The sequence below is a fragment of the Oncorhynchus keta genome, chromosome 10 (assembly GCF_023373465.1).
Source record: "Oncorhynchus keta strain PuntledgeMale-10-30-2019 chromosome 10, Oket_V2, whole genome shotgun sequence".
In the NCBI taxonomy this organism is placed as follows: Eukaryota; Metazoa; Chordata; class Actinopteri; order Salmoniformes; family Salmonidae; genus Oncorhynchus; species Oncorhynchus keta.
Genome location: NC_068430.1, coordinates 20842692 through 20869319, shown reverse-complemented (window position 1 = coordinate 20869319; position 26628 = coordinate 20842692). Strand labels below are relative to the sequence as shown.

Below are 26628 nucleotides of genomic sequence, written 5' to 3'. Positions count from 1 at the left end.
GGAAACGGGTTACCGATGAGGGACAAGTGTTAACCTTAGCTACCAAAAAGTCCCAGAAATTTGCAAATTGTGCCAGAGAAGAGTCATTTGAGAACCTGAAACAATGTTCATCATGTAAAGAGACACTGTACTGTTCCAAAGTATGTCAAAACCAACATTGGACTAAATATAAGAAAAAATGCACTCACCTGAAAATTGACTCTACCAGTGAAAGGTTTTCCTGCACAGAGGAAAATGCCCACTCCTTACCATCCCTAGCTCAAGGTTGCCACCCCCGTAAGGTTACCTCGCTAGTCGGCAGACAGTGCCTTATTGAGTGTCACCTGAATCGCCACCACCTCCAAGATCTATGGGACACAGGATCTCAGGTATCGGTCATTGATGAACGATGGAAAGAGGAATCTCTCCCAAACGTGAGGCTGACAGATGTTTCAGAAATCCTGGACTCACCTGATGATCTAAGGTTGACTGCAGCAAATGGGACTGAAATGCCGTACCTGGGATGGATTGAAACAACTTTTCGGCTAGCCTCTGAAACTGACCAAACAAAGGAACTGATCATCCCGGTGCTGGTAATGAAAGGCTGTCACCTATCTCATCCCATCATAGGTTTCAATGTTATCGAGCACATCCTGACAATGACCGAAAAGACTAAACGATACAGTACAGTAAAAACAGCTTTCCCAAGCCTCAAAAGGAACAAGGTGAGAGCCTCGATACAGGCTGTTAGCGCAGAACAGACAGATGCATACGCAGTGAAAACCAAGAAAGAGAAGGTTGCTGTACCAAAACACAGTAGCATTCAGATTGAGTGCCGTGTAGCTTCCCAACCTTTCAAAGATGACATGACAATGCTTTTCCAGCCAGACCTGAACCCGCAGTGGCCAGACGACCTTGAGTTCTTTGACACACTAGTCAGAGTCAGGAAAGGTGTTTTTCCAGTTATGCTGCTTGATGTCTCTAATCCCACTGACCACGACATTGCCCTGCTAGGACGCACAATAATCGGTACAGTACAAACCATTATGACTGTGTTACCTGCCCAAGTCTTTGAAAAAAACTGTCACCTCAGCCACAGTGAATCACACCAGCGTTCGAACCCATGTACTGCTACTGAACAGTGGGATCCACCAGTAGGTTTAACTCACCTAACCGAAGAGCAGAGAGGTTGTTAGGCAAATGCTTAGAGAAGAGTGTCACTCCTTCTCCAGATCAGACAATGACTTTGGCTGCATTGAACGATTGAAAATGACTATTTTTCTAAAGGACTCTGAACCAGTAAAGCGCACATACATGTCAGTGCCCAGTCCACTGTATCAGGAGACGAAGGGTTACATTTATGACCTCATAGTCCAGGGCTGGGTTAGGAAGTCAAACTCTTCATATTCTTCACCTGTCGTGTGCGTTCGTAAGAAGGACGGGACCCTCCGGTTGTGTATAGATTACAGAGACCTGAACAGAAAGACACATCCCGACCGCCAGCCCATCCCTCGGGTCCAAGACATCATGGACAGTTTAGGTGGTAATTCCTGGTTCTCCCTCTTAGAGCAGGGGAAAGTGTATCACCAGGGTTCATCTCTGAAGAAAGCAGACCACTGACAGCATTTGTGACACCGTGGGGACTCTATGAGTGGATACGTATGCCATTCGGCCTCATGAACGCTCCTGCAGCTTTTCAGCGGTGTACGGAGGAGTGTTTGGAAGGGCTCCGGGATAACATCTGCATTCCTTATCTGGACGACACGCTAGTTTTCAGTACAACATTCAACAGCCATGTGAATGATGTGCGAAAAGTTTTGCAGCGTCTCAGAGAGTATGGCATTAAACTCAAACCAAGTAAGTGTGATCTCTTTAAACCTCAGGTCCGTTATTTGGGCAGAATAATGTCTGCAGAGGGCAGCCGAGTTGACTCAGCCGATTTTGAAGCAGTAAGAGCATTGAAAGAAATCAGACCAGAGACTGTGGGCCAGCTCAGAAAAATGCTTGGTTTACTCACTTACTACAGACAGTACATCAAAGACTTTTCTAGGAGTGCCAGCTGCCTGTATGATCTCCTGAAAGCAGATTCAGAGAAATTACCTGACCACCCACGGAAAACAAAAACAAAGAAAGTAAGTCATGTGGTGCCCTCAAACAAGCCAATCCTGTGGACTGACCAGCATCAACAGGCACTTGAACAGCTGATTGAGTGTTTGCTTCACCCACCAGTTTTAGGTTTCCCTGATTTCACTCAGCCATTTTTTTGTTGTACACACTGATCAGGACAAAGAGTTCAATCTTGGTTAGATCAGACCAGATAATCTCCCCCTATTGCTCAGTTTGGCAAGGCAGCTAGCTCTAGGAAGAGTGTTGGTGGTTCCAAACTTCTTCCATTTAAGAATGATGCAGAACACTGTGTTCTTTGGGACCTTCAATGCTGCAGACATTTTTTGGTACCTTTCCCCAGATCTGTGCCTCGACACAATCCTGTCTTGGAGCTCTACCGACAATTCCTTTGTCCTCATGGCTTGGTTTTTGTGCTGACAACTGTGAGACCTTATATAGACATGGGTGTGCCTTTCCAGATCATGTCCAATCAATAGAATTTACCACAGTTGGACTTCAATCAAGTTGTAGAAACATCTCAAGGATGATGAATAGAAACAAGATGCACCTGAGCTCAATTTTGAGTCTCATAGCAAAGGGTCTGAATATTTATGTAAATAAGGTATTTCCGTTGTTTATTTTTAATACATTTGCAAAAATTCCTAAAACCTGTTATCGCATTGTCATTATGTTGAATTGTGTGTAGATTGATAAGGAATAAAAATAAAAATAAAATTGGAATAAGGCTGTAACGTAACAAAATGTGGAAAAAGTGAATGGGTCTGAATACTTTCCGAATGCATTGTGTGATATTTCAGTAGTTATTTTTTTAAATAAATTTGCTCAATATTTTTCGAATGCACTGTATCCCAACCAAAAGCCATGGTTTACAGGCAACATCCGCACTGAGCTAAAGGCTAGAGCTGCCGCTTTCAAGGAGCGGGACACTAATCCGGACACTTACATTAAATGCCGCTATGACCTCTGATGAGCCATCAAACATGCAAAGCGTCAATACAGGACTAAGATCGAATCCAGCCTCGAGTTGCCGAATGCTCCGAGACTAACAGACGAGTTAAATGCCTTCTACGCTCACTTTGAGGCAAGCATCACTGAACCATGTGTGAGAGCACTAGCAGTTCCAGACGACTGTGTTATCTGACTTTCCGTAGCTGATTTGAGTAAGCCCTTTAAACAGGTTGACATTCACAAGGCCTCGGTGCCAGACAACCAGCTGCCGGTTGTTTTCACTGGCATTTTCAACCTCCCCTTGACCGAGTCTGTAATAACTAGAGATTTTAAGCAGACCACCATCGTCCCTGTGCCCAAGAACGCCAAGGTAACCCTTGTCAAAGACTCCAGCCACCCAAGTCACAGACTGTTTTCTCCGCTTCCGTGCGGCAAGTGATACCAATGCACCAAGTCCATAAGACTACTAAATATACTGAACAAGAATATAAATGCAACATGTAAAGTGTTGGTGCCATCTTTTATAAGCTGAAATAAAAGATCCCAGAAATGTTCCATACACACAAAAAGCGTATTACTCAAGTTGAGGGAGCATGCAATTGGCATGCTGACTGCAGGAATGTCCACCAGAGCAGTTGCCAGAAAATGAAATGTTAATTTCTCTACCATAAGCCACTTCCAATGTCGTTTTAGAGAATTCTACGTCCAACTGGCCTCACGACCACAGACCACGTGTAACCACACCAGCCCACGACCTCCACATCTAACTTCTTCACCTGTGGAATCACCAGACCAGCCACCCTGAAAGCTGATGAAACTGATGAGTATTTATGTCTGTAAAACTCCTTCTTGTTGGCTGGGCCTGACTCCCAAGTGGGTGGGCCTATGCCCCCAGGCCCACCCAGTCATGTGAAATCCATAGATTAGGGCCTAATGAATTTATTTTAATTCACTGATTTCCTTATATGAACTCAGCAAAATCATTAAAATCGTTCTATGCTGCGTTTATATTTTTGTTCAGTATAGTTAACTAATAGCTACCCGAACTATCTGCACTGACCCTTTTTGCACTAACGATTTTGACTCATTACATTCGCTGCTGCTACTGTTTATCTATCCCGTTGCCTAGTCATTTACCCCTACCTATGTACATATCTACCTCAATTACCTCGTACCCCTGCACATCGACGTGGTACTGGTACCCTGAGTATATAGCCAAGTTATCATTTCTCATTGTGTTTTTATTCCTTGTGTTATTATTATAATATTTTTTTTTCTCTGCATTGTTGGGAAAGGCCCATATGTAATAATTTCACTGTTAGTCTTGTAAGTTCCCCAGCAAGTTAACCCATTTAACCCATTTACTTTCTATCTCTCTTTGATTTTTATTTTGTTTATACCTTCCGGAAACCTGCCTCACCCACTGTGATTCGCTATCACCTTTAATTTTATTTTATTTTTATGACACACTCAAGAACCTCCAGACGCTAACCAGCTAACTAGCTACAAGCTATTTAGTCATTGTTAGTTTTTTTTTTTAAACCTGGATAACACTCGCCAGCCCAGCTTCCCTGCCCATCCACCGCTGCCCCTGGACACTGATCTCTTGGCTACATAGCTGACGCACGCTGGACTGTCCATTAATCACGGTACTCCATTCTGCTTGTTTGTTTTATCTGTCGGCCCAGTTGCCTAGTCAACGCCATTTTACCTGCTGTTTGTTGTGCTAGCTGATTAGCCTCGCCTACTGTTTTTAGCTAGCTTTCCCAATTCAACACCTGTGATTACTGTATGCCTCGCTGTATGTCTCTCCCAAATGTCAATATGCCTTGTATACTGTTGTTCAGGTTAGTTATCATTGTTTTAGTTCACAATGGAGCCCTAGATCCACTCTGCATACCCCTGTTACCTCCTTTGTCCCACCCCCCACACATGCGGTGACCTCACCCATTACAACCAGCATGTCCAGAGATACAACCTCTCTCATCATCACCCAGTGCCTGGGCTTACCTCCCGCTGTACCCGCACCCCACCATACCCTGTCTGCGCATTATGCCCTGAATATATTCTACCATGCCCAGAAACCTGCTCCTCTTATCCTCTGCCCCCAACGCTCTAGGCGACCAGTTTTGATAGCCTTTAGCCGCACCCTCATACTACTCCTTCTCTGTTCCGCGGGTGATGTGGAGGTAAAACCCAGGCCCTGCATGTCCCCAGTTATCCCTCATTTGTTGACTTCTGTGATCGAAAAGTCTTGGTTTTATGCATGTCAACATCAGAAGCCTCCTCCCTAAGTTTGTTTTACTCACTGCTTTAGCACACTCTGCTAACCCTGATGTCCTTGCCGTGTCTGAATCCTGGCTCAGGAAGGCCACCAAAAATTCAGAGATTTCCATACCCAACTATAACATCTTCCGTCAAGATAGAACTGCCAAAGGGGGCGGAGTCGCAGTCTACTGCAGAGATAGCCTGCAAAGTAATGTCATACTTTCCAGGTCCATACCCAAACAGTTTGAACTACTAATTTTGAAAATTACTCTCTCCAGAAACAAGTCTCTCACTGTTGCCGCCTGCTACCGACCCCCGTCAGCTCCCAGCTGTGCCCTGGACACCATTTGTGAATTGATCGCCCCCATCTAGCTTCAGAGTTTGTTCTGTTAGGTGACCTAAACTGGGATATGCTTAACACCCCGGCAGTCCTACAATCTAAGCTAGATGCCCTCAATCTCACGCAAATCATCAAGGAACCCACCAGGTACAACCCTAACTCTGTAAACAAGGGCACCCTCATAGACGTCATCCTGACCAACTGGCCCTCCAAATATACCTCCGCTGTCTTCAACCAGGATCTCAGCGATCACTGCCTCATCGCCTGTATCCGCCACGGAGCCGCAGTCAAACGACCACCCTCATCACTGTCAAACGCTCCCTAAAACACTTCTGTGAGCAGGCCTTTCTAATCGACCTGGCCCGTGTATCCTGGAAGGACATTGACCTCATCCCGTCAGTTGAGGATGCCTGGTCATTCTTTAAAAGTAACTTCCTCACCATTTTGGATAAGCATGCTCCGTTCAAAAAATGCAGAACCAAGAACAGATACAGCCCTTGGTTCACTCCAGACCTGACTGCCCTCGACCAGCACAAAAACATCCTGTGGCGGACTGCAATAGCATCGAATAGCCCCGTGATATGCAACTGTTCAGGGAAGTCAGGAACCAATACACGCAGTCAGTCAGGAAAGCTAAGGCCAGCTTCTTCAGGCAGAAGTTTGCATCCTGTAGCTCCAACTCCAAAAAAGTTCTGGGACACTGTGAAGTCCATGGAGAACAAGAGCACCTCCTCCCAGCTGCCCGCTGCACTGAGGCTAGGAAACACGGTCTCCACCGATAAATCCATGATTATCGAAAACTTCAATAAGCACTTCTCAACAGATGGCCATGCCTTCCGCCTGGCTACTCCAACCTCGGCCAACAGCTCCGCCCCCCGTAGTTCCTCACCCAAGCCTCTCCAGGTTCTCCTTTACCCAAATCCAGATAGCAGATGTTCTGAAAGAGCTGCAAAACCTGGACCCGTACAAATCAGCTGGGCTTGACAATCTGGACCCGCTATTTCTGAAACTATCTGCCGCCATTGTCGCAACCCCTATTACCAGCCTGTTCAACCTCTCTTTCATATCGTCTGAGATCCCTAAGGATTGAAAGCTGCCGCAGTCATCCCCCTCTTCAAAGGGGAGACACCCTGGACCCAAACTGCTATAGACCTATATCCATCCTGCCCTGCCTATCTAAGGTCTTCGAAAGCCAAGTCAAGGAAAGCTGCCGCAGTCATCCCCCTCTTCAAAGGGGGAGACACCCTGGACCCAAACTGCTATAGACCTATATCCATCCTGCCCTGCCTATCTAAGGTCTTCGAAAGCCAAGTCAACAAACAGGTCACTGACCATCTCGAATCCCACCGTACCTTCTCCACTGTGCAATCTGGTTTCCGAGCCGGTCACGGGTGCACCTCAGCCACACTCAAGGTACTAAATGATATCATAACCGCCATCGATAAAAGACAGTACTGTGCAGCCGTCTTCATCGACCTCGCCAAGGCTTTCGACTCTGTCAATCACCAAATTCTTATCGGCAGACTCAACAGCCTCGGTTTTTCGGATGACTGCCTTGCCTGGTTCACCAATTACTTTGCAGACAGAGTTCAGTGTGTCAAATCAGAGGGCATGCTGTCCGGTCCTCTGGCAGTCTCTATGGGGGTGCCACAGGGTTCAATTCTCGGGCCGACTCTTTTCTCTGTATATATCAATGATGTTGCTCTTGCTGCGGGCGATTCCCTGATCCACCTCTACGCAGACGACACCATTCTATATACTTTCGGCCCGTCATTGGACACTGTGCTATCAAACCTCCAAACGAGCTTCAATGCCATACAGCACTCCTTCCGTGGCCTCCAACTGCTCTTAAACGCGAGTAAAACCAAATGCATGCTTTTCAACCGATCGCTGCCTGCACCCGCATGCCCGACTAGCATCACCACCCTGGATGGTTCCAACCTTGAATATGTGGACATCTATAAGTACCTAGGTGTCTGGCTAGACTGCAGACTCTCCTTCCAGACTCACATCAAACATCTCCAATCAAAAATCAAATCCAGAGTCGGCTTTCTATTCCGCAACAAAGCCTCCTTCACTCACGCTGCCAAGCTTACCCTAGTAAAACTGACTATCCTACCGATCCTCGACTTCGCGATGTCATCTACAAAATGGCTTCCAACACTCTACTCAGCAAACTGGATGCAGTCTATCACAGTGCCATCCGTTTTGTCACTAAAGCACCTTATACCACCCACCACTGCGACTTGTATGCTCTAGTCGGCTGGCCCTCACTACATATTCGTCGCCAGACCCACTGGCTCCAGGTAATTTACAAGTCCATGCTAGGTAAAGCTCCGCCTTATCTCAGTTCACTGGTCACGATGGCAACACCCATCCGTAGCACGCGCTCCAGCAGGTGTATCTCACTGATCATCCCTAAAGCCAACACCTCATTTGGCCGCCTTTCGTTCCAGTACTCTGCTGCCTGTGACTGGAACGAATTGCAAAAATCGCTGAAGTTGGAGACTTTTATCTCCCTCACCAACTTCAAACATCAGCTATCCGAGCAGCTAACCGATCGCTGCAGCTGTACATAGTCTATAGGTAAATAGCTCACCCTTTTTCACCTACCTCATTCCCATACTGTTTTTATACTGTTTTTATTTATTTACTTTTCTGCTCTTTTGCACACCAATATGTATGTACACTCCTGTACATGCCCATCTGATCATTTATCACTCCAGTGTTAATCTGCAAAATTGTATTATTCGCCTACCTCCTCATGCCTTTTGCACACATTGTATATAGACTGCCCATTTTTTTCTACTGTGTTATTGACTTGCTAATTGTTTACTCCATGTGTAACTCTGTGTTGTCTGTTCACACTGCTATGCTTTATCTTGGCCAGGTCGCAGTTGCAAATGAGAACTTGTTCTCAACTAGCCTACCTGGTTAAATAAAGGTGAGATAAAAATAATAAAAACCAAATAGTGTCGCTCAAATAGAAGGGGAACTTACAAAGCGTTACTGACCAACATCCAAAACGAAGCAGTTTTTAGCAGGTTTTAGGAGGGGTTCTGAAAGACACTCATGGGGGTGTCCACTGAATGTTGACTAGCAACAACAACTGGAACCTAAAAGACACCCACCCTTCTTAATTAACACCCGCCCACTTAACCCGGAAGCCAGTCGTTTAATCTGTCATATTGTGTCTGGCTCTGCCAAAAGGAACAGAGGTGTGCTCAGTGGCAGTGAACTCATAGCTATTCTAAACACATAGATATTGAGTTTCATTGAGTGTGCTCTTTTCCCCTCACCTCATACTCATATTCATGCTTTAAATTGTGTATTGGGTGAGAGGTAAATGGTCCGTTCATTTAAGTTTCACCAAATTGGTGGCAGAGGTTTCCAAGCTGCAGTTTTTCTTTGGCAGGTTCAAGTTGATGCTTTTCTCAAGCACACTTTCCAGTCATTCATTCTGTGGCAGTGTTGCATGAAGGATTGTCTATTCAACTGCCTCCATCAGTTCATGTATAATTAGAGTACAACTTCAACAAGATTTGACCAAGGAAAGTATATAGTGTACTGTATTCTACGACATGAAAAGTGTGCTGTACACACAATCTAAATCATTTTTACGGATGGGTTACTTCCCAAAGGACAAGGTGTGTGTTGCTGTGTACCTGTGAAGATTGCCATATGACCTGTCCAGTGGTTGCCATGGTGAGTGCTGGGCTGTGAGGTCGTTGTTTATGGGGTGAGTGTGTCTACGGCCTGCGTGTCTTTCAACAGATAGGGATATAGTAACAGTGATTAACCATGACTAGAATGCTATTGTCTAGGCATAAAGCACACACAGCCTGAGGGTAACACATCTATTTCTGTGGAGGAACGTGAACCTGAGGCCACACAGGGCACAGCTCTCTATCCGCAGCCCCAGGTGCTAGTTAGTGCATCATGGATAAATAATATGCTGTCCTCTGATGACACAGAGCAGATGCCAGCTACAGGACCTCTGAAAGACAGTATTACTGTACGCATCAGCAGTTTACTTTCGTTTATTAATTCGACCATTTAAAAAAAAAACAAGCACACAAAACTTAAAAGCCATACATGCACATTAATAAAATCATAGAGGACAACACACAATAAAGTCTGGTACTTATTTCCATTGTGGTCCTCTTGAGACAAGATGGCTATACAAGATCGAACAAGGTATGGCAGTGAAATAATAAAACAAAAATGAAGAAGAACATCTATCTCATCATTCCAGTTACATCATAGGGGTTATTCATATGGGCACAGAGGACATCAAACATATGTTTACTTTATTTTTTAAGCTGTCCAGAGAGGACGTTGTTTTTATAGGCAGAAGCAACTCATTCCATTCTGAGGCTCCAGTATACAAGAAAGTACCTTTCACAGCATTACTTCTGAAACTGTATGTACACAGCACAATCACAGCACCTGTTCTGGTGCTGATCTGGTGCTGTGATTGTGTGCATCCCTAACACAAGGAAAGTTATCACTTAAATATCTGGGCGCATGACCATAAATACTCCTGTAAACCAAACCTAGTCTAATCTGGGACACCCTAGCCTCAACAGGCAGCCAGTTTAGTTCCTGAAAGCAGCTCCTGCCTATGTGAGTACGTGGACTCACCTTCAATACCACCCTGATCAACTTGTTCTGGGCTATCTGGAGCTTCCTCTTCATAAGTTTAGATAAGCCCCCAAACCAGGAAGTACTAGCATAGTCAAAATGACATTGAATGAGGGCAGTAGCTAGCACTCTCATGGAGTCCTTATCAAGCAACTTGGACTTTCTAGCCAAAAACTTAATCCTGGCATTAACCTTCCCTAGCACCTTATTGGCCATGCTCACACCTCCCAAGCTTCCATCAAGGATACATCCCAAGTCCCTAACAGAGGTTTTAGTATTCAGCACCTCACCCCCCAACTCCACTCTGATTTCAGACAACCTATACAATTTAGGTCTGGATCCAAAAATAATTGCTTCAGTTTTCCCTAAGTGCAGAGATAGCTTATTATCTCCTAGCCATTTGCTAATGTTAGAAGGCTCTGTGCTAGGTATGCTCTCCGACATAGTTTTACTTTTGTGAGACACCAGAAATGTAGAGTCATCCGCATAAAGAAAAAGACAGCAAGAACAAGAATCTTTCATTTCATTAATATACAATAAAAAAAAATCTATTTCAAGCAGCTCTCAACACACCGCCTTGTACAGTATCAGAAACATTAAACAGGCACTGTAAACATATGCATCTGATTACAGCATTACGTAAAGACAAACAATGATTAATTTCCCATTAGAAATTGTTTAAAATGCCATACTGAAGGACTATGTTTCAATAAGTAATATGTGAAGCATAGTGACATTTTACAAACCAACCGTTTTATTTACCCCCTTTAGATATATTACTGATTGAATTCTACTGCTCCCTCTAACAGAGGGAAATGATTCACCCCTCTCTTCTCTGAACGTCTTTCTCCAGCTAGCCAGAGGTGGATCACATAAAAAAGTATTATTGTCAGGTACACCTCAAAAGTAAACCAAGATAAATAAATGATTCCTTGTTCTTCTTAGAGCAGTTGTATTTCTCTTGGAATGGTTTCTCAGACCAGACAAGTTCTTGGCCTCTGTGGAACAGAGTGAGGCCAGAGACAGATGGAGAGGTTGCCCTATCTGGAGGTTCCCACCTCCCATTGAAGTGCCCATTTCACCAGCTGAGATACAGTACCAGTCATAAGTTTGAACACACCTACTCATTCAAGGGTTTTTCTTTATTTTTACTATTTTCTACGTTGTAGTATAATAGTGAAGAAATCAAAACTATGAAATAGCACATATGGAATCATGTAGTAACCAAGAAAGTGTTAAACAAATGAAAATATATTTTATATATTTTTTAAGTAGCAACCCTTTGCCTTGATGACAGGTTTGCACGCTATTGGCATTATCTCAACCTGCTTCATGAGGTAGTCACCTGGAATACATTTTAATTAACAGCTGTCTTTTCTGTCAGTTGTTGAGATAGTTGTTGAGTGTGCAGCAATGGCTAACACTAATGATGATTGTAATTATATGAACAGAGACAAGAGGGACTCCTTTGTAGCCCAACACATTCCAAATCCAGATGTACAATCAGTAAATCAGTGTGTTTGCAAACTAGTATCTATTTTTCTCACATGTAAATAAGTGCATATGGAAGGTGTGGGCGTTTACCGGTAATAACAATATATTAATGAGAGTAAACCGCTGATTGGCCAGCTCATAATCCTCAGGAGGATGACATTATTAAAAAGAGGACTGAACACGCCTCCATTCTCATAGACTGGGCTGCAGTGGAGCAGGTTGAGAGCTTCAAGTTCCTTGGTGTCCACATCACTAAAAAACTAACATGGTCCATGCACACCAAGACAGTCGTGAAGAGGGCACGACAAAACCTATTCCCCCTCCGGAGACTGAAAAGATTTGGCATGGGTCCTCAGATCCTCAAAATGTTCTACAGCTGCACCATCGAGAGCATCCTGACTGGTTGCATCACTGCCTGGTATGGCAACTGCTCGGCCCCCGACCGCAAGGCACTACAGAGGGTAGTGCGAACGGCATAGTACATCACTAGAGCCAAGCTTCCTGCCATCCAGGACCTCTATACGAGGCGGTGTCAGAGGAAGGCCATAAAAATTGTCAGACTCCAGCCACCCTAGTCATAGATTGTTCTCTCTGCTACCGAGTAGCAGTGGTGTAAGGAGGGGGGGAGACACTGCACATAGTCTGGGTAGCCATTTGACTAGATGTTCAGGAGTAGAAGCTGTTTTAGAAGCCTCTTGGACCTTGACTTGGCGCTCCGGTACCGCTTGCTGTGCGGCTCTCTGTTGTCATCTATGCATAGTCACTTTAATAACCCTACCTACATGTGCATGCTACCTCAACTAACCGGTGCCACTGCACATTGAGTCTGTATCGGTACCCCCCTGTATATAGTCTCGCTATTGCTATTTTACTGATGCTCTTTAATTACTTGTTACTTTTATCTCTTATTCTTATCCATATATTTTTTTAACTGCATTGTTGGTTAGGGCCTTATAAGTAAGCATTTAACTGTAAGGGTCTACACCTGTTTGTTTTGGCCCATGTGACTAATAAAATTTGATTTGATCATCCTCTCTGAGAAAATAGCGAGCAATTTTGAAACTGTCTATTTGAGATACAAGTTTGAGGTGGGGTGTTTGAAGAAGAGAGATTTTCACTGGACAGTTACTTTAAATGCTTCCTTATTTATTTCCACGGCATCTTCCACTGAAATCCCCTAAATCATTATGAAAGCATGGTTACACTTGAGTTAGTCCGACTCCGTTAGATTTACTGACAAGTCCTATTCAGAGTGGTGTCTGCTCTCTGCCAGATACAGAACCGTATGGTGAGGATACAGTACAGTACTCCTGGGACATCAAAAAACAGATCCTGGTAACTGCTCCAAAACCCTATCTCCCATACATTCTGACGTTCTGTATCTGCCTTACAGGGAGGGCCAGTGTGTGAGCGAGATTGAGTTTGCGCCTGCGCTATTGCCTCCTTTGTGGCTCAGTTCTCTATCTAACCTGATTTGGATAGTATGCTTTCAATAGTGTGCACTCTCTGAAGGAGAGAGATTTATGCCCCCTCCCTCTAGATCTGGGGCCACTGGGAGATGCAGAGAAAAGGAATGATCCTCTTCCTGTGATCATCACAAGGGGGAATGTGGAGATGTTACACAATACATCATGAGGACTAAATCTGTTCCATACATTGGTACTGTAACTTCCACCTCTGCTTTGGCAGAAAATGTACTGTACTTTATGTCAGGGTGGAGGTGAAGATGGAAGGATTGAGGATACGACAGAGTGTAAGTATATGGGGCAGAGGTACACTGGGAGGGATAGGGCTGCTCATAGTTTAAATGTGCTTTGTGTTTCCAGGCAGAGTTGATTATTACTGTACAGTATGAAGAGTGAAATTGTGTCTTGTTCATTTCATTGGGTCGTTTATGATAATAAAAAAAATGGAATAGTTGTTTTCATTTAACTGAGAGTTGAGAGGTGCTCCTCTGCTTGCTGCTCCTAATGATAGATTTGGAGCTGAACAGGGACATGAAGTCTTTCTACAGCACAAAGTCCTGATGACATTTAGCTAAACCTATTTTAATATAGTCAAATCACATTTTATTTGTCACATGATTCGTAAACAACAGGTGTAGACTAACAGTGAAATGCTTACTTGCGGGTCTTTTCCCAACAATGCAGAGACCCCCCAGAAATAATAGCTAAATAATAACATGAGGAATAAATACACAATGAGTAATGATAACTTTGCTATATACACTTCTGTATACACTTTAATACATTAACATCTAGACACACTATTCCATTTACTATGCTCTAATTTCTGAGTGTGCTGTGTATTTATGGAATCGTTTGCTGGGCGATTCTTTGTAGAGGTGAAAACCCAAAACAGATGTGGACAGTTGGTCATGTGCCTGGTGGTTATATAACCATGAATTCTATTAATTTAACCTTTTTTAACTAGGCAAGTCAGTTAAAATAACAAATTCTTATTTAAAATGACGGCCTACCCCGGCCAAACTGGGCCAATTGTGCGCCGCCCTATGGGACTCCCTATGGGACTGTGACCCCTCTTGCACTGAGATGCTGTGTCTAAGACCACTGCGCCACTCAGGAATTCCAGCCAGTTCAGGCGAAATAAACTCATCACATTAATATGACAAATGATCTTTCTTCATGTAGCATAAGACAAGACATCAAAGGCCAAACAAACAACAGAGAGGAGGTGAGGGCCCTCGGAGTGTGGTGTCAGGAAAATAACCTCACACTCAACGTCAACAAAACTAAGGAGATGACTGTGGACTTCAGGAAACAGCAGAGGGAACACCCCCCTATCCACATCGATGGAACAGTAGTGGAGAGGGTAGAAAGTTTTAAGTTCCTCGGCATACACATCAAAGACAAACTGAATTGGTCCACTCACACTGACAGCGTCGTGAAGAAGGCGCAGCAGCGCCTCTTCAACCTCAGGAGGCTGAAGAAAATTTGGCTTGTCACCAAAAGCACTCACAAACTTCTACAGATGCACAATTGAGAGCATCCTGGCGGGCTGTATCACCTCCTGGTAAGGCAACTGCTCCGCCCTCAACCGTAAGGCTCTCCAGAGGGTAGTGAGGTCTGCACAACGCATCACCGGGGGCAAACTACCTGCCCTCCAGGACACCTACACCACCCGATGTTACAGGAAGGCCATAAAGATCATCAAGGACATCAATCACCCGAGTCACTGCCTGTTCACCCCGCTATCATCCAGAAGGCGAGGTCAGTACAGGTGCATCAAAGCTGGGACCGAGAGACTGAAAAACAGCTTCTATCTCAAGGCCATCAGACTGTTAAACAGCCACCACTAACATTGAGTGGCTGCTGCCAACACACTGTCATTGACACTGACCCAACTCCAGCCACTTTAATAATGGGAATAGATGGGAAATGATGTAAATATATCACTAGCCACTTTAAACAATGCTACCTTATATAATGTTACTTACCCTACATTATTCATCTCATATGCATACGTATATACTGTACTCTATATCATCGACTGCATCCTTATGTAATACATGTATCACCATCCACTTTAACTATGCCACTTTGTTTATTTTGTCTACATACTCATCTCATATGTATATACTGCACTCGATACCATCTACTGTATGCTGCCCTGTACCATCACTCATTCATATATCCTTATGTACATATTCTTTATCCCCTTACACTGTGTATAAGACAGTAGTTTTGGAATTGTTAGTTAGATTACTTGTTGGTTATCACTGCATTGTCGGAACTAGAAGCACAAGCATTTCGCTACACTCGCATTAACATCTGCTGACCATGTGTATGTGACAAATACAATTTGATTTGATTTGATTTGACCTTGTAAAAACCTCTGCCACAGAAGTGTATCTTTCAACTTGCTCCTTCATCATCGTCATCATCATCGTCAGGACCAAGTGACTTTCCAGAGACAAAAGACTGTACTCATTGAAATTCAGTAAGGTGAGAGGAGTTCATTTAGTCATCTTAGAAACTAATATGTTTGTAGGTATTAGGATTTAGAAAGGACTGTAGGTTACATACACATCTATTCTAAGATACAGTTTTGCAATTGACGTCGTTTGTGGTGGTCAAAATAAGGGTGTTGTACAAAACAAAGTGATAAGTAATTAAATAATCTCTAACCAATCAGAGTATCAAAGCCATGGACACATTTTCTAAATGTTACTTTACCCACGTGTGTTTTGTCTCTGGACCAACCCATCTGTTTCTGGCACCAATCAGATGGTCTAGAACATATTTCCATTCAGTAAATCGTAGGGGATGTACTCAGATCCAGACTCATTGCAGAGAAGAAACTAATGTCCGATGACGTGGCATGGCGTTTGGGTAGCCAGGCAAGTATTGCCAGGGAAACAAGGTTCTAAGCAGGCCAAGTATTTGCTTTATTAAGATGAGAAGGGATCAAAGGGTTCATTCATTTGCCCGAGGCTCTGTTATGTGTTTGAACTTTAAGGTGTCTGCTTTCATTTGTCTCCCATTTCAGAGATACTGTTTTAATCTTGATGTCAATGAGCCAAGATTAGAGCCTTTTATGTTCTCTGCATATATCATCTTTTTCGTAGCTTTGTGCTATGATCATAATGATCAAAGTTGAACTCAAACTTGTATTTTTTCAAAGTCACATATTTAGTATAATTCAACGCTCTGTGTGCATCAACTGTTCTTTATTGGTAATGAAGAAGTCATGATAATGTAACACCTCCATGCTGCCACCTTTCACCATTCTCTCTTCCACAGCATCTTGAGACTAAGGCAGTGTCTTGATGTGTCTGTCCACAAACAGTCCCATGTGACCTGGCAGAATGCCCTGCTGCTGCCGCAGTGCCACCCTCTACCAAGGTGACCTGTCACCACAGGCTTTTACGCAGGCCTAATGGGCCAAATGTTGCCCAGGGGAGCTGTAAATGTGTTAACACCATGCCCACTGGACACACTGACAGTGTGCCACATGGGGTCTGATTACTGCCACCACCACCTGTTACTTATGGCCTATAATCACTGTCTGTCCCTGGCCACCGCCGTGGCTCTGCATCCCCAGCCTCCAGGACTCTCACAGTCATCTTAGTGGCATTATAATGAATAGCCAGAGGATTTCAAAGCTACATGATTTAATTTACTTAAAAACAAAAGTTAATGAACTCATGTGTTCATCTGTCTCTCTTGTTATGTATAGCAGCTAATTATAACTATATTAGTAAGTAATGCATATTTAGAAAACTGATTTGGGAGGCCATGGGAGGATTTCCTGTATAGTAGGTGTGTTATTTATTACCAAAGAGTCAATTACCTGTACGTTAAGCTGCATGTCACTTTTGATTATTTATAATGATGGTTAATAGTTAAATCTCTGCTTTTCCTCTGTAGTTCAAAGTCAGTCCCCTCTTAAATTAGCAAATAATCTGATCGTACTTTCTGTTGAGAGCATATCATTTCATCTTTCTGTCATCGTGTGTGATCTCGCAATCAATTCTCCCTCTCTCTAATATTATGTCCACTGGCGAGCGTCATGCAAATAACTGCCAGTCTCACGGTATTGGACCGTTAATTTACAAACATGTTGAGCATCTCCTGGCTTCCACACATAGCGTACAAGCCACTGAATCAGACCTTTGGAACATATACATTTTAAAATGTTAATATGTATGCTGTATTAAATAAATCAATTTAATACAGCCTACACATCTTAATAAATCCAAATTTAATTTCAGACAGTTTTAAAGAAACTAAATAACATATGGTCTATTTCAGAATAGCATACTCGGAGTTGTCCTTATGTTAGGCCCTGATATGGCTATGGCTGTGGGCTACACTTGTTCATTTATTAGACAAGATTTGCTTAGAATTCGGTGACATAATTTTTGAAATTATTTTATAGTATGAAGAATACAACTGAACATAGCTTAACATAGAAAGAATATTTTCTCCAAATGATTTCAAAGGAAGTGCTCACATGCGGCTATTCTGTGTTGAGCGGTAAACAAAGAAACTGGTCCTCCTTTAAGCTTAATTTAGAGTTATTTATTCAACTTTAGTTGTGATACAAACATTGGGCAATATATATATTTTAATACATTCTATGGCTGCATGATGGGACTTTAATGATGATTTGAAAAAAGTTGCAAGCTGCACACACTTCATCTGTCTCTCATTCACAATTTGACAAGCACTTGATAATATTCTAAACAGGCTTCAAATTTCCCAGCAGCATCTCCCTTGTGTGGTTGTAATGCCCCCGAAAATAATTTATGCCTTTTGCAGCCAACGTGGCTGTTGTGCCCTTGGGTTGAATATAATAATTATAAATCCCTTCTCCCGGCTTACCTCGCTCCGAAGCACCTCTCACTCACATGGCTCCTTCAGATGTAGTCAATGCCGGTCACGTGATTGGTCCATCTCACAGGCATTTCAGCGAAGAAGTAGGCTACAAGTGAATGAAGACATACACATCAAATCACATTTTATTGGTCACATACACACGGTTAGCAGATGTTATTGCGAGTGTAGCGAAATGCTTGTGCTTCTAGTTCCGGCAGTGCAGCAATATCTAACATGTACTGTAATCTAACAATTCCGCAACTACCTAATACACATAAATCTAAGGAAAGGAATAGAATACGAATATATACATACAAATATATGGATGAGCAATGACAGAGCGGCATAGGCAAGATGGGGAGAACAAGTATTTGATGCACTGCCGATTTTGCAGGTTTTCCTACTTACAAAGCATGTAGAGGTCTGTAATTTTTATCATAGGTACACTTCAACTGTGAGAGACTGAATCTAAAACAAAATTCCAGAAAATCATTTTTAAGTAATTAATTTGTATTTTATTGCATGACATAAGTATTTGATCACCTACCAAACAATAAGAATTCCGGCTCTCACAGACCTGTTAGTTTTCCTTTAAGAAGCCCTCCTGTTCTCCACTCATTACCTGTATTAACTGCACCTGTTTGAACTCGTTACCTGTATAAAATACACCTGAGTGGATCCCAGTCTGCTTTAACACGACAGACAAAAAAATGTAAGCCTTTCTTACTGAAAAAAACTAAACTGTAGATGTGGAGGTACAAAATTAAAAGCTGTTCTTGCTGAAAACCCCCCTCTAGATGTGGAGAGAGTTGGCAGGGATGTTAAGCACCAAGATTAGAGTTGTGAGACTGTGACCTCTCCTTTTCATAGACTAGGAGTGAAATGGATCACAAGGCAAAATAAATATATTTTGTTACACTGCCTGGAGGTCAGGTTCACGCAGCCATGTAGGTCAGGAAATGTGAGTGACTTTCTTCTTATCCAAAACATGATACACAGAAACCTGTGTACTTAAACAAAGATTCCCATGTCTTTAAGGATAGGGTTTAGTGATAAGCCCTCTGAGTATCTCCTCATTCAGAAGCATTGCATGATGAATTGCTCCTGTCCAGGGGCCTCAATTATAAAAATGTTCTTGGATTTATACTTGAACTTAGTCGTAAGATATTTTCCGACGGTGTGCTTCTTATGGCTGCAATCCCGTTAACGGGAGCGATATGACATCAGCCAGTGAAAGTGCAGGGCGCCAAATTCAAAAGAACAGAAATCTCATAATTCAAATTCCTCAAACATACATGTCTCATATCGTCTTCAAGGTAGTCTTGTTGTTAATCCCACCAGTGTCCGATTTCAAATAGGATTTACGGCGAAAGCACCGCAAACGATTATGTTAGGTCACCAAATAGCCACAGAAAAACACAGCCATTTTTTCCAGCACAAGATTTTCCAGCCAGAGTCACAAAACCCACAAATAGAGATCAAATGAATCACTAACCTTTGATCATCTTCATCAGATGACACTCATAGGACTTAATGTTACACAATACATGTGTGTTTTGTTTGATAAAGTTCATATGTATCAAAATATGAGTTTACATTGACGCATTACATTCACTAGTTCCAAAAACATCCAGTGATTTTGCATAGCCACATCATTCAACAGAAATACTCATCATAAATGTAGATGATAATATAAGTTATACACATGGAATTATAGATATACCTCTCCTTAATGCAACCGCTGTGTCATATATATATTTTTTAATACGGAAAAAGAAACCCATGCAATAATCTGAGACAGCGCTCAGAAGTAAACGTGACAATAGCCGCAATGATGGCGTCAACATAAACAAGAAATTACATGATAAATATTCCCTTTGATGATCTACATCAGAAAGCACTCCAGGAATCCCAGGTCCACAATAAATGTTTATTTTGTTCGATAATGTCTGTTATTTATGACCAAATACCTTCTTTTGTTAGCGCGTTTGGTATACATATCCAAGCGCTCATTCTGGTCAGCGTTACATCGGACAAAAACTTCTAAAAGTTATATTACAGGTCGAAGAAACATTTCAAACTAAGTACAGAATCAATCATTAGGATGTTTTAAACATATAGCTTCAATAAAGTTCCAACCGGAGTAGTCCTTCTTTTCTTCATTAGCAATGTGGGTACCATGAGGAATAATCGTGATCAGAAAATGGCTAACTGCCAGACACCTGATAGATTCTGCTATCATTCACTCCCACAACACTATAGGAGTCTCATTAAAAGTTATATTGATGGGTGACATCTAGTGGAACCCCTAGGCAGTGCAATATCATTAATTTCTCAAGGGGATTTCATTGGGGACTCTGGTGAATACATACAAAGCTCAGATTTCTCACTTCCTGTTTTGATTTCTCCTCTGGATTTTGCCTGCCATATGAGTTATGTTATACTCACAGACATAATTCAAACAGCTTTAGAAACTTCAGAGTGTTTTCTATCCAATACTAATAGTAATATGCATATATTAGCAACTGAGACTGAGGAGCAGGCCATTTACTTTGGGAAACTTATTCATCCAAGCTACTCAATACTGCCTCCCAGCCATTAGAAGTTTTTAAGTTCAATTCCTAAAAGATACTGAGAATAAAACACCTTGCTTATGCAAGTTCTAAGAAGATTATTTGTAACTTACGCACCTGTGATCTATAAATCTCAAATGAAGTTAACATTTACGTCACCTGCACTTCAGCAGTCCATTGGTGCGCTCCACAACCGACCTTGTTCTGCCGTGTGCCAAATAGTAGTGCATTTCCTCTGCTGTTCTGGGATCGGCAAAGGGAGTGAGAAGCCACGTTTTCAGTGGATAGCCCATGTCACCTAATAGGGTAAAACCGTTATGTTACATTATTTTGCAGAGAAGCCACCCGCCTTCACTCTCAGCAGCTTCAAAACGCAGGCCTACTCTTCCGTGGCGCAGAATGAATAAATCGTGCTTAGACCCTGGCCACTTGGAGCATACATTGAGTAGTTGCATACAGGCATCGCAGATGATATGAACATTCAATGAATGGAAATTCATCCTGTTAACATATTCATGTTCATCTACAGACGGTGCACTTAAGGCAATATGTGTGCATTCAACTGCACCTATGACCCCTGGGAAATTAAATGAGCGGACAAACTCACCTGTTCCTCGGCTGTAAATGGGAAACTAATGTATCTTGTGGACAATACATGTCAAATTGCCTCGATTACTTGTGGCAGGATGTGGCTGAGATATACCCAACCTGTCACTAATTTCGCTCTGGAATGTCCTAATAGCGAGGAATACCAGAGTGGACAGTAGGCTACTTGGACAGATATGGGCAGTGGCGGTTCTAGCTTGTATGGCTCACTAGGCGAACCCCCCCTTCAGCACCCCCAACACAAATAAATAAGCATAACATTTGTAACTAAATAAATACAAATATAAGACTCAAATATCAAAAATAAGTAACAAAGGCAAATATAAACAATTTGTAGTATATAAACTCAGCAAAAAAAATTATGTTCCTTTTTCAAGACCCTGTCTTTCAAAGATAATTTGTAAAAATCCAAATAACTTCACAGATCTTCAATGTAAAGGGTATAAACACGGTTTCCCATGCTTGTTCCATGAATCACAAACAATTAATGAACATGCACCTGTGGAACATTCATTTAGACACTAACTTCAGACGGTAGGCAATAAAGGTCACAGTTATGAAAACTTAGAACACTAAAGAGGCCTTTCTACTGAAAAATACCAAAAGAAAGATGCCCAGGGTCCCTGCTCATCTGTGTGAACGTGCCTTAGATATGCTGCAAGGAGGCATGAGGACTGCAGATGTGGCCAGGGCAATAAATTGCAATGTCCGTACTGTGAGTCGCCTAAAACAGTGCTACGGGGAGAAAGGAAAGACAGCTGACCATCCTCGCAGTGGCAGACCACGTGTAACAATGCCTGCACAGGATCGGTACATCCGAACATCACACCTGCGGGACAGTTACAGGATGGCAAAAACAACTGCCCGAGTTACACCAGGAACGCACAATCCCTCCATCAGTGCTCAGACTGTCCGCAATAGGCTGAGAGAGGCTGGACTGTGGGCTTGTAGGCCTGTTGTAAGGCAGGACCTCACCAGACATCACCGTCAACAACGTCGCCTATGGCAACAAACCCACTGTTGCTGGACCAGACAGGACTGGCAGAAAGTACTCTTCACTCACGAGTCGCGGTTTTGTCTCACCAGGGGTGATGGTCGGACTTGCGTTTATTGTCGAAGGAATGAGCGTTACACCCAGGCCTGTACTCTGGAGGGGGATCGATTTGGAGGTGGAGGGTCCGCCATGATCTGGGGTGGTGTGTCACAGCATCATCGGACTGAGCTTGTTGTCATTGCAGGCAATCTCAACACTGTGTGTAACAGGGAAGACATCCTCCTCCCCCATGTGGTACCCTTCCTGCAGGCTCATCCTTACATGACCCTCCAGGATGACAATGCCACCAGCCATACTGCTCGTTTTGAAATGTCCAGGAACTTACGGCAAGAACTGGCAAATCTGGTGCAGTCCATGAGGAGGAGATGCACTGCATCTGCAACCTACCCCTGCACGCCTCCCCATCTCGTACTTCCGAGTGGGAGACCTTGCTCAGGAACTAGAATCAGGGCTCCCAATCCGATAAGGTTAATTGACCCACAGTACCACACCCCACAGTACCACACCCCACAGTACCACACCCCACAGTACCACACGGTGACATGATATCATTGACCGGTGACATGATATCATTGACGTGATGTGCAAATGAGGGATAGAAAACCGATCGCGCAAATGTCACCATTCCGATTTGATTTGATTTTATTTATTTTCTGGTGCGGGTCCCGGCAAGATGACGTCTGCCCATATGGCCTTTACCTAAATCCTCCGCTGGATACAGGTATGGCATGATTACAGCGTGTCTTCCTTTCCAGATTAGGGGCTAAATTCACGCACAAATCTAACAGAACATTTCTTGGGAGGCGATAGCATCATCATCAGTAATTCCGGTCTCTGAAAACTCGCTCCCTTCTAACAGCACTGTTTTCAATGTCTTCCAATAACTTAAGAACAGAACGCTATTTATAGAACATCACATCCTGTTTTTAATTCACAACTCCATGCGTCTGGTAATTAATTCATCACACGTTTAATTGATCATTCCTAAAAAAATTGTTCATAAAGCTAATGCAAAGTTTACAACAGGCTTGGACGCAAATGCGTCCCAAACTGCAATACCCCTACATAACCAGCAGGCAAATCACTTACGTCAAGTCTAGACTTTGCATAGAGATAAAATCATGTTCACGTCAAAGTAAGGTTTTATAAATAACTACTTATATGTGGTTTTCTGCGTAAGTCATACTTAAGATCAAAACTGATCATAAATCTGTTTTATAAATAAGGCCCCAGCCCAATATGACTAGCTACTATTTCTTTATTGGAACACATCACCTGTGATAAAGCATTTGTAAACTCCGTCTGGTTCAGCCCATTTCTAATCCTCCTAACCTAGCAACTTTTAACAATGGTTCCCTGCAGTTCAGGTGGCATGGGTGCCTTTGCTGTCAATAAGGGCTGCATCATTTTCAACTGGACCACTGGACATCATGAAGAGTTGAAACAAGTTTGGAGAAGCAGGCTGTGCTAGAATAATTTCTCTAAGGAGGATCCCTGTAATTTAAGAAAATAATGGTAATTTGGCTGAAGACACTAAACTGCGATTTTGAAATATGTAAGAAAATAAACTACTAACCATTGTGGGTTTGTGACATCAGGTGATTGGAACAGAACATGCTGTGTCACATGACATACAGTAAGTGTTGTGGCTGGTTGTGTAATAATAATGATGTATGTATGTATGTCTTCATGTATGAAAAATTACTTCACTCAGTCTGGAGACTGAGTGAAGTAATTTTTCATACATGAAGACATGTTACACCTACAGGTCAAGTCCATGACCTTATGTTCATAAACCCCTGAGGCAAGGCCATAACCACCACTTAATCCACTGTGTTCCTTATAATCATAAACTACACACACACTCTCTACAACGCTCATGGACCTTGTCACTAAACACCTAAATCCATCCACACATTAACTACTGCTTATGCGTACAATAAAACCCAGCAGCTGTTCATTTAAAAGCCGTGTTTAAGAAATTAGATTAAGTTAAGTCTGGTCTTTGAACTACTCTGGGCTTTTCTCTAAAGGGTCTGTACCTTACAGCTGTGAGAACAGGAATCACTTCGTTTCCCCCTACACTTATTCCAATTATTATGGTAGGAGTTTTATTTCAATATTGTATATGACAGTGAATTTACACACCAAAAAACTGAGAGTGCATTGTGGACTCCACAATTTGTCGTAGCCTTTTATTGAAATATGCAGTAATGTAATGATCAGATAAGGCAGGATGTTTAGGTTGTGTCAAGCCAATATGTAAGATTGCTTCACATTTATGGTAGATAAACCTTTTTTGGTACATTTTCCAACAAGTTCACTGGAGATGGAGATACTGTACACCAGATACAGTGGGGGGGGGGAACAAGTATTTGATGCACTGCCGATTTTGCAGGTTTTCCTACTTACAAAGTATGTAGAGGTCTGTCATTTTTATCATAGGTACACTTCAACTGTGAGAGACAGAATCCAGAAAATCACATTGTATGATTTTAAGTAATTCATTTGCATTTTATTGCATGACATAAGTATTTGATCACCTACCAACCAGTAAGAATTCTGGCTCTCACAGACCTGTTAGTTTTTCTTTAAGAAGCCCTCCTGTTCTCCACTCATTACCTGTATTAACTGCACCTGTTTGAACTCGTTACCTTTGGTCTGATGAGTCCAAATGTGCGATTTTTGGTTCCAACTGCCATGTCTTTTTGAGACGCAGACTAGATGAACAGATGATCTCCTCATGTGTGGTTCCCACCGTGAAGCATGGAAGTAGAGGTATGATGGTGTGCGGGTGCATAGCTGGTGACACTGTCTGTGATTTATTTCAAATGCAAGGCACACTTAACCTGCATGGCTACCACAGCATTCTGCAACGATACGCCATCCCATCTGGTTTGCCCTTAGTGGGACTATCATTTGATTTTCAACAGGACAATGACCCAAAACACACCTCCAGGCTGTGTAGGGGCTATTTGACCTGGCCTTCACAATCACCCGACCTTCACAATCACCCAACCTCAACCCAACTGAGATGGTTTGGGATGAGTTGGACAGCAGAGTGAAGGAAAAGCAACCAGCAAGTGCTCAGCATATGTGGGAAACCCTTCAAGACTGTTGGAAAAGACTGTCGGACAGCAAAGCTGTCATCAAGGCTACTTTGAAGAATTTAACATATATTTTGGTTTGTTTAACACTTTTTTTTCCATTTACTACATGATTCCCTATGTTATTTCATAGTTTTGATGTCTTCACTATTATTCTCCAATGTAGAAAATAGTAAAAATAAAGAAAAACCCTTGAATGAGTAGGTGTCCAAACTTTTGACTGGTAATGTACATAGATCAATTCACCACAGAGCGACTGTAAAGTTTTTTTGACCCACAAATACAGATGTGGGATCTCAATTTGATCACACCTGCACCGCAGGAAATGCAGATGAGCTTTGTGATATACATACATTTACTGAATTACCTGCACTAACACACAATTGTATCCAGAGTATTCCACTTTTCATGTAGCCTCCTTTTGACCAGCTAATAACTGCCTAACTACAGATTTATCCATCTAACCACCGACCTAGCCTTAACACTGTTCAAGCAACATTTTAAAAATGTTTTATTAAACCAGGCAAGTCAGTCAACAACAAATTCTTATTTACAATGACACCCTAGGAACAATTGGTTAACTGCCTTGGTCAGGGGCAGATTTTTTCCTTGTCAGCTCGGGGATTCGATTTAGCAACCTTTCAGTTACTGGCCCAACACTCTAACCGCTAGGCTACCTACCGCCCTAAGCTAACATAATGGACTAAACTTCCAAATCCTGTTGCTGCAGGCTTAGAAGGCGTCAATAATAGTTCAAGAGAAGGAAGTAGCTTACAAGTTTAGGCTGTGGCAGGGTTTCTCAAACTCCGGTGCAAGTTTAGTTTTTTTTGCCCGAGCACTACACAGCTGATTCAAATGACCAACTCATCAAGCTTTGATTATTTGAATGAGCTGGGTGGTGTTAGGGCAAAATGTGCACCCAAGGGGGGGGGGGGGGGCAGGATCGTGTTTGGGAAAACCTGGACTATGGTCCCATGACTGGCTACCTCTGCTTTCAGCTTTCACAGTACTTTGCTTCCCTCTTGTGGACAGAAATCTAATGACTACCAACATCAGCAAGGCATTTATCTGGGAATGCATTCCCAGTGCTAAATAGCGTAAGTAAATAGAACCTTAAAAAATTAAGAGCATTTTATTAAGCAGTCAC

At 42.6% G+C, this 26628-nt stretch overlaps 1 long non-coding RNA gene across 1 annotated transcript; it reads left to right on the top strand.

The window, feature by feature from the left end:
• The first annotated feature begins 24889 nt into the window (after nucleotides 1–24889).
• Nucleotides 24890–25681, top strand: LOC127932683 (uncharacterized). Its single transcript, XR_008146349.1, has 2 exons — nucleotides 24890–25152; nucleotides 25308–25681. It is a non-coding gene; the product is annotated as an uncharacterized LOC127932683 (long non-coding RNA).
• The last annotated feature ends 947 nt before the right edge of the window (nucleotides 25682–26628 follow it).